The 8,362-nt window shown below is 33.0% G+C and overlaps 1 non-coding gene across 1 annotated transcript; it reads left to right on the top strand.

Moving 5' to 3' along the window:
* The first annotated feature begins 761 nt into the window (after window positions 1–761).
* Window positions 762–869, top strand: LOC131180446 (small nucleolar RNA R71). The gene has a single exon (XR_009149219.1). It is a non-coding gene; the product is annotated as a small nucleolar RNA R71 (small nucleolar RNA).
* The last annotated feature ends 7,493 nt before the right edge of the window (window positions 870–8,362 follow it).

Below are 8,362 nucleotides of genomic sequence, written 5' to 3'. Positions count from 1 at the left end.
ATGGCATGACATTGCTCCCTTGGATTTTTTGTTTGACTAGGAAGTTTCCCCATAGAATTGGTACTTGATGACCATGCTTGTTGTGCAATCTGATTTTCTAGCATCCTATTGTGTGTTTGCATTTGTTCCAGCCTTGCTTTCATCTCTCTCAACTCTTCATCACGCTTAATTTGATTAGCAAGAATTTGTTGTAATAAAGCCTCTGTGGTGGAACTTTGTTCTTGCTGTCTTGGTAAAGGTGCAGTATTTGCATTCTTTTGCTGAAAACTAGGTGGTGGTTGCCTAGGTTGTTGGTATTGATGCTCTTGTTGTTGTGATGGAAAGTTTTGAGTTGAAGCTTGATTTTGCTGATTCTCCCATGAAAAATTGGGATGATTCCTCCAAGCATATGAAGGATAATCTACTCCACAGCTCATTGTTCCTTCTGCATAAGTAACTTGTTGAGAACTTCCAGAGCATGATGATGAACTGACTAGCATACTTAAATCCTCCATTTTCTTAGCAAGGACATTAGTGAGTGCATCAAATTTGGCATTGATCATGTTGAATGGATCAAGCTCATACATTCCAAAGAACTTGCCTTTTTGAGTTGGAGTTGACCCTCTTGGACTACTCCATAGATGACTGCTTTGCTATTTTCTCTAATAACTCATAAGCTTCATCTTCATGCTTAATGATGAATTCTCCAGTTTGAGCATCAATGATTCCTCCGATAGCGTATGACATTTGTGTAAAAATTCTGGTTTATCATCCATTTAGGAATGGCATGATGTGGACATTGTCTCTCCAACTCCTTCCATCTCATCCATGACTCATAAAGAGTCTCATCTTCTCTTGGTCTAAAAGCAATCATTTGATTCCTCAACTCTTGAGTTTTTCCAGGTGGAAAGTATTGGGCAAGAAATACATCAGTGAGCTGCTCCCAATTTGTAATTGAGTTGTGAGGTAAAGAATCAAGCCAATCCAATGCTCTATCTTTCAAAGAGAATGGAAACAATTTTAGCCTTGCTGCATCATCAGATACTCCAGGTTGTTTTTGCATGTCACAAATCATAGCAAACTTCTTCAGATGTGTGTGTGGATTTTCAGAAGGATGACCCCCAAATTGAGAATTCTGAATCATTTGAAGGACTCCAAAATCCATCTTGTAACTATTTACATCAATTCTTGGTCTTGCTATGCTCTCTCTCAAGTCATCAAAACGAGGAAAAGCATGATCCATCATACTTCCCCTAGGCACGTTTGCATTAACAACTTCTTCTCCTTGGGCTTCATTTTCATTGTTTTGACCATTTCCAGCATTACCAACACCAATTCTAATTCTTTCATCAGCCATGTCTGCTTCTAATTCAGTTTCTATCAAGGCTTCTTTTCTTTTTCTGGTTTCTTTCTTGTTGGCCTTACAAAATTTCTCAATTTCAGGGTTGAATAATAAGGATGTATCACTTGTGCTTCTAGCTCTTCTCATAAAAGATTAAGAGTACCTGAAAAAGAACAAACAAACACAAAATGAAAAGATAACAGAGATAAAACTAAAAAAAACAACTAAAGTAATCAAGAATTCAATCTTAAACAAACAACTCCCCGGCAACGGCGCCAAAAACTTGATGCGTCCCAACCGCAAGTGCACGGGTCGTACAAGTAGTATAGAAAAGATATCGATCCCACGAGGAGTTGTGTTAATGATTGAATTTTCGATATAAAAGTTGACTAAATTGAAGTATTCATGAAATTAAAATAATGAATTAATGGGTAATGGAGTACGAAATCTAAATGTGCAAATTTAATATTCTATTCAACAATGTATTAATTAAACTAAAATTGCATCAAATTGAAATAAGCAAGTTCAAATATGGCAATATTTAAAATGGCAAATGATTAAATTCGATTAGAAATTAACAATGGTAAAAAGGCGATTCCGGAGTTCGGGATTTCATATTCAAGCTATTTTGGGATTTTCCCTAGCTAGCCCAATCCATGAAATTTATGGGTTTAAAGGAGATTAATTCTAAAATCCTTTGAAAACTCTTTCGAGTGAGACAAAGAGTGCCTTAATTAACTTAATCCTACTTTCGTGGAGTTAAAATTAACCAAGACCCATTAGGTTCTTTAATCAATCTATTAAAACCCTCTTAACCCTTAGTCTATTTCTAGATCTAAGTTAATTAAGTCCAATTTCTTGATTAACTATCACTTGGTTTTCTCCTTTCGGTGCTTCATCCTTTCGGTGCTTCAACCAAGGATTAAGAACATAACTTAATGGGGCCCTTCATTAAGCATGTGAATAAGCACACAAGAAATGGATTAAACCTCATAAATTCATTAAATTGGGACTAACCCAGTTCAAATCCACAAAAATAACTAAAATATTACATCCCTTACTCCAGAATCAAAAGTAAACTACTCACTATCCATAATGCTTACAAGATATGATGAGTTTAAATGGAAATAAAGCTTTAATCTAAGCTACGAAGTAAGAAATTAAACACTAGAAATGTAGAAAAATGTAAAGGAAGGAAGAAATCTGCAAATCTTGGTTAAAAATGGTGTGGAAGGTGAAAATGACTCCTCAAATTCTGCCTCTCTTCTCCTCTTCTTCTTTTCTCCTTGCCTCCCTCTAAAATGAGAAAATGGGACTATTTATAGCATTTTTCTGACATGGAGCCCTAAAATGGTATGTTCTAGGAGGAATTATTTGAGGGAATCTCCTGCCAGCTCATTAATGAACTCTTCATGGGACTGCATAAGTGGATCGCATAAGTTATGCACCCTTATGCGCTACTGGTTCTGGGCCACTTATGCAAAACTGCATGACTTGGTGCATAGGTTATGCACAATTTCGTGAATGTGCATAAGGGAGGCGAGAATGTGCATAAGCTATGCAGTCTCCTTATGCACATTTCGGCTGGTTCTGGAACAGTGATCTTTCTCCTTATGCAGATCTGCATAGCTTATGCGGCAAGTTATGCACAGTTTGGTCAATGCATATTTCAGCTTGAAAACTTGTTTTTGACATCTTTTTGCTGTAGAAGACACTCCTCAATGGCAAAATTCTCTTTAGTCCTTCAAAAACACCATTTTTCCTACAAAACAAAGTAAAAATTACAAATTAATCCAAAATCGACAATTATGAAAAACTAACTAATTAACTAATAAAATTAGCTAAAAATGACTAATAATCAAATAAAAATGGTTATGAAATTAAACCTAAATGATTATGCAAAATGTATGCATCAATCATGTAAGATGATCAAAGTCATGATTAAGTCTAGCTTTGACACTTGGCTTAATGTGATTAAGTTAATTAAAAATAAGATGCAATGTGATAGTGACATGTGGCATAGGTTTAAGTGACTTAATGACCTAATTATATAAAAGGGAAAAGAATGAAAAATAAAACATAACACTCATTTCCTCAAAGGTGGCGGCAGCCAACATTCTCCCTCTCATCTTCTTCTTTTCTCATCAATTCAAAGAGAATTGCCCAAATTTCTTTGAATTAAAATTGCTAGAAATTGTTGCTAGTGTTCTATACATACATACTACCTCTCTAAAGGCAAAATCCAATTTATAATTGGTTGGCAAAGGCTTGAGAAGCAAATTGGGGGCTAGCCATTGGTGATCTTGGTGTGAACAAGCTAGAGGGACAACACTTGGGGTCCTAGGTGCTTCCTAAAGGTGCCAATCACATCCATAGTGCATCAGTGCATCAAAGAGGTTAGTGCTCTAACTCCTCTTTTAAACTAGGGTTTAAATAAATTAATTTGTTAATTCACAATCTTGAATGGCAAACATAGATCATAATACATATTAAAAGTGTTTTAATATGCAATTGAGTATTGAAATTAATTAGGTACATAAGAGATGTGGTATGATGCATGTAACCCTAGAAGAAAATTTTTGAAATTCAATGCTCTAATGAACAATTTTCATGCTTCCTCTCCTTCAGTATCCACTTTTAGGCCTCTTCAATTATTGCATATGGATTTGTTTGGTTCAACTAGAGTGGCTAGTTTAAGAGGTAAGGATTATGCATTTGCTATTCTTGATGACTACTCTAAGTATATTTGGGTTATGTTCCTTACTAATAAGGATGATTATTTTGATGCTTGCGAAAGGTTTTTAAAAAAGGTCCAAAATGAAAAAGGTTTTCTAATATCCTTTATTAAGAGTGATCATGGTAAAAAAAATTAAAAATAAAATATTTGAAAAATATTATGACTCATTAGGAATCACTCGCAATTTTTCTTCTCCTAAAACTCCTTAACAAAATAGTATTGTTAAAAGAAAAAATAAAACTCTTTTATATATGGAGAGGACTATGTTAAATGAATATAATTTACCTACTTATTTTTAGGTGAAGCCACTAATACGGCTTGTTATATTTCAAATAGAGTTTTAATTAGACCTCTTCCAAAGAAAAGCCCTTATGAGTTTTGCAGTGGCAATAACCCAATATAAGTCACTTTAAAGTATTTGGTTGTAAATGCTTCAGTCTAAAAACTAAGGATAATTTGGGTAAATTTGACTCTAGAACTAAAGAAGGCATTTTCTTAGGATACTCTACATCTAGTAAAACATACAATATTCAATAAGAGAATCTTAGTTGTTGAATTGTCAGTGCTTATTATATTTGAAAGCTAATCTCTTTTCTCCTAGAAAGGAAGATGCTTATGATGATGAACTTGTAGGTAATCATGATGAGTTAACTCTTGAAGATCCTCAGCCTAGTGGAGATCAAGTTCACATTAAAGTAGCCCCTTTGAAGGCATTGGAAATGAAGTTGAACTTTAAGAGCAATAATTCAACCAATTCAGAGTCAAGAGATTCAACATGACTTGCCTAAGGATTAGACTTTTAAAAATGATCATTCCAAGGACCTAATCATTGGTGATACATCAAAAGGGGTAACAACTAGATCCTCTATTAGAAAATATAACCTAAGTCCAAAGATAAGGCCATAAGTGATGAAGGTTGAGTGCTTACTGTGCAAGAGAAACTCAACCAATTTGAAAGGAATAAGGTTTGAACCTTAGTTCTTAGACTTAAAAACCACCAACCATAGGCACTAAATGAGTGTTTAGAAACAAGCTAGATAAAGATGATAACATAGCTAGGAATAAAGCTAGGTTGGTAGTCAAAGGCTACAACCTAAATGAAGGCATTGACTATGATAAGACTTTTGCCCCCATAGCTAGACTATAAGCCATTAGAATCTTACTTGCATATATATGCATCATAAATGAATTTTAGACTCTTTCAAATGCATGTGAAAAGTGAATTTTTAAATGGTTTTATTAAAGAGGAGGTTTATTTTGAGCAACCTCCCAATTTTGAAAATCATGAATTATTCATATTTTTACATTATAAAAAATTTATATGGTTTGAAAACAAGGTCCTAGAGCTTGGTATGGAAGATTAAGTAGTTTTCTTTTGCAAAATAGTTTTTCAAAAGGAAAAATTGATACAACTCTTTTTATTAAAAGTCATGAATGCGACATCCTTGCAGTGCAAATATGCGTTGATGATATTATATTTGGTGCTAATAATGAGTTTTTGTGTGAAGAGTTCTCTAAAGTGATGAAAAGTGAATTTGAGATGAGCATAATGGAAGAGCTCAAGTTCTTCTGTGGGCTTCAAATCAAGCAAACTAAGGATGATATGTTCATCAATCAAGCCAAGTACACAAAGGAGCTAATTAAAAGGTTTAGAATGGAGAGTAGCAAGTCAATTAGAACTCCAATGAGCACAAACACTAAGCTAGACAAGTCTAAAAAGGAAAGTCGATTGATGAAAAGCTTTTTAAAGGTATGATCAGTTGGTTATTATATCTCATTACTAGTAGACGGAACATTATGTTTTCTATATGCTTGTGCGCACATTTTCAATGATGTTCTAAAGAGTCTTATTTGCATGTCATTCAATGCATTCTTAAATATTTAAGTGCACATTGCAATTAGGTTTATGGTATCATAAAAGTATATCATTTGATTGATGTTTCTATTCAGATGCTAACTTTGCCAAAGCATCCTAGATAGAAAAAGTACCTCTAGTACTTGTCAACTCTAATGACACTTTCTAGTTTCTTAGAAAAGGTGTTAAAGAAGTTTAACATGCTTGATTCTAAGAGGGGTTTATTACAAGTAAGGCATGGCATCTACCTTTTCAAGGAAATGTCTCCTAAGACACCTAAGGAGAGAGAAAAATGATTAGGATTCCATATGCTTCGGCAATTGAAAGTTTAATGCATGCAATATTGTGTACTAGGCCGGATATCTCTTACGTTGTTAGTTTAACCAGCAGGTTTCAATCTAATCCAGGTTTGGAATATCGGATAGCTATCAAGAATATCCTTAAGTACTTGAAAAGAACTAAGGATTTATTCTTGATATATGGAGAAGGTGATCTCTAAATAGATGGTTTTACAAAGTCTAATTTTCAATCAGACATGGATGATAAAAAGTCTATCTCTGATTTTATGTTCACATGTAATGGAGGAGCAGTTAGTTAAAAGAGTTCCAAATAGACTACAACTGTAAACTCTACTACAGAAGCCGAGTATATTGCTACATCGGATACTGTAAAGGAAGTTGTTTGGATAAAGAAGTTCGTAACAGAACTTGGAATGATTCCATCAATTGTATCACCAATTCCACTACATTGTGATAATAATAGTGCAGTTATACAAGTAAAAGAACCCCAGTCTCACTAAAAATCCAAACACATAGAAAGGTGATACCATATTATCAGAGAAATAGTTGAGAGAGGCGATGTAGCTATGTAGAAAATAGCTTCGGCTGATAATTTAGCTGATCCTTTAACCAAAGCCATGACATAAAACCAGCTAGATGAACATCTTGGGAAGATGGGTCTTAGATTTTGTAATGAATGGCTCTAGTGTAAATGGGAGATTATTGGTAGTATGCCCTAAAGCATATCATTGTATTGTATTATGTAAATAATTATTCCCATTTAATGGCAATTATTCTTTTCATTTATGTTCAAATGGTTTGAATTTAAATTGAAAAGTTCCTTTAATATCTTGTTAGATGTTCTATTCTTAAGTTGTTAAGAATATGAGTGGCAGAATATTCTAGTACAAGTATTATAAATTTGATTCACAATCTAGGATACTTCATTGAGCATGACTTATCTGGAAAGATTGTCACTTATGTTAATTTCTAAGGATTAGTATGAGAAACTAATGGGATGGAATGGTGAGTCTCATGCCATATAACAAACATGGTGGACATTTATAAGATAACTAGGCCAAACCAGTGACACAAAGTGACTTATACATGGAGTTTACTCTTGTCAATATAAAGTCATCTAGATCATAATAGTGCATATAATCCCTTAACCTGAAATAACACAGTTATCTTGTATATAGGTGGTTTGAGTTTGATACTACTTTCATACTTGTACTATGTATAAGTATATGGGCATGTGTTGGCTTTGACTAGTTATATATGGAGATACGTGTTAGTCAAAATAGGATCTATTACCGTAATTAAATAGGGATAAAATCTGATTTTCATTTAATTGTTCTTGATAATTTAAGTTTTTGATCAGGACAAAAAGAGTTTCTAACAAAAAAGTCTTATTAATCAAGAATTAGAATTGAAAGAGAACATATGATTCAAAGCAATTAGAGTTTGACATAAATCATGACTCCAGCTTGAATTGAGATCTTGTAACGGAGAGATTTTAGTGCATGGTATATATGATCAAAGGTTCATGAATTGGAGAACTAATTTATAACTAATTGAATAGTCATAGCACATTATGCTAGATGTCAACTATAACTTATAAGAACTTGAATGGAAGGAAATTTCACTTTGAGTTTGGAACGGTTCCAATAATATTAAGGAGTTAATATTATTCTCATTATCAATTAGAAATGAACCTAGTAAGTAACACACATAAGACCAATTTGATCAAAGTAAAATTAATTTAATTAATTGATTAAATGGTTTAATTAATTAATTGAATTAACTAATTTAGTTTGCAATTAGATTGCAAAGTCCCTAGCATGACTTGAAACTAAATTAATCAATGCAAGTATTCAAGTTAATATTTAAAGTGTTTAAATATAAACTTGAAAATTTACCTAAGGAAAAAAATGAATTTTGACTTGTCAATGTTTGACCATGTTGACTTGGTCAAACATGGGAGGAAATTAATTAATTAATAGTTGATTAATTAATTAATTGGCGTGATTAATTTTAATTAATCATATCTTAATTTCTTAATTAAGATTAAGCTTAGACAAGTGGACCAATGAGATTGGGACAATACTTTTAATTAGCCAATTTAAGGTGAACACTTGTTAGTTTAATTAATTATAAAGTTGAGATATTAT

Source organism: Hevea brasiliensis, chromosome 5 (genome assembly GCF_030052815.1).
Source record: "Hevea brasiliensis isolate MT/VB/25A 57/8 chromosome 5, ASM3005281v1, whole genome shotgun sequence".
In the NCBI taxonomy this organism is placed as follows: domain Eukaryota; kingdom Viridiplantae; phylum Streptophyta; class Magnoliopsida; order Malpighiales; family Euphorbiaceae; genus Hevea; species Hevea brasiliensis.
This window is presented reverse-complemented; position numbering and strand designations above follow the sequence as displayed.